The following is a 958-nucleotide window of genomic DNA, read 5'->3' as shown; positions in this document are numbered from 1 at the left end:
TGCCCAGGCGGGCCTCAAACCCCGCAGGCTCAGGCAATCCACTCACCTCAGCCTCCCAAAGGCACGGGATTACAGGTTGAGCCACCGAGCCCGGCCTACACTACTTTTCTTATTTCCGGGATATCATGCCTTTGCCTAAATGTATCATGGTTTATTCCTTGAGATAATATATTCTATTGACATCTTCAAAGACTGAAAGTGGCAAGAAGGACCCAACAACTGATAAAACTTTGGACCACAGCTACACAAATTAAAACACTCCAAGAGTAACTATATTTGGGGAATAAAGGAACACCTACACAGGTACAAAATGCAGCAAAGAATGTAGTTTCTGCACATTAAACAGCTACACATGTAAAGAGCATTACCATAAATCCCAAATACTATGTCTATCAGGAAAAACATCCTTCCTACTGGAAACTCCAAGACTCCAAGACTTAAGTGTAAATTACAAGATGTAGTCAAGATCCACAATGACAGTAGGGTCACTGCCTTCCAAGAAACTACAAGGAAAACCATCAGACAACGTCTCATTTCACTCTAGCCAGTAACCAGCAACCAAAAACAGAATGAAAGTCTGCAGCTGGCCTTCTGCTATCTACCTGCTACAGTGTAAGGCAAGCCCTCATAGATGGGGGCTGTAAAGTGAGACAGCCCTCAGCCTTGCAAAATAGCAATTAAAGTGGCCAGTGTTGCTACATAATGACTAGCTAAATAGCATGGTGACGCCATACTCCTGGCTTGGGGGTTCTAAGGACCCCTGGGACTCCAGTTCACTGCAAACAAAGGACCCAACATGCATTTGGTCTTCCCCTGCTAAATGGGGCAAGTTATCATCAGCAAACAAAGAACACCTCACACCTTGGCCTACCCCAGTGACAAGGACGGTGCAAAAGGGGGTAAACCAGGGGGACCAGAGTGCACCAGGCATCCCTCTGGACGAACGGTCTAGGAAGCA

The sequence above is a fragment of the Carlito syrichta genome, unplaced genomic scaffold (assembly GCF_000164805.1).
Source record: "Carlito syrichta isolate Samal-C Ts95f unplaced genomic scaffold, Tarsius_syrichta-2.0.1 Scaffold314290, whole genome shotgun sequence".
NCBI classification, from domain to species: Eukaryota; Metazoa; Chordata; class Mammalia; order Primates; family Tarsiidae; genus Carlito; species Carlito syrichta.
Note: the sequence above shows the minus strand (reverse complement) of the source record.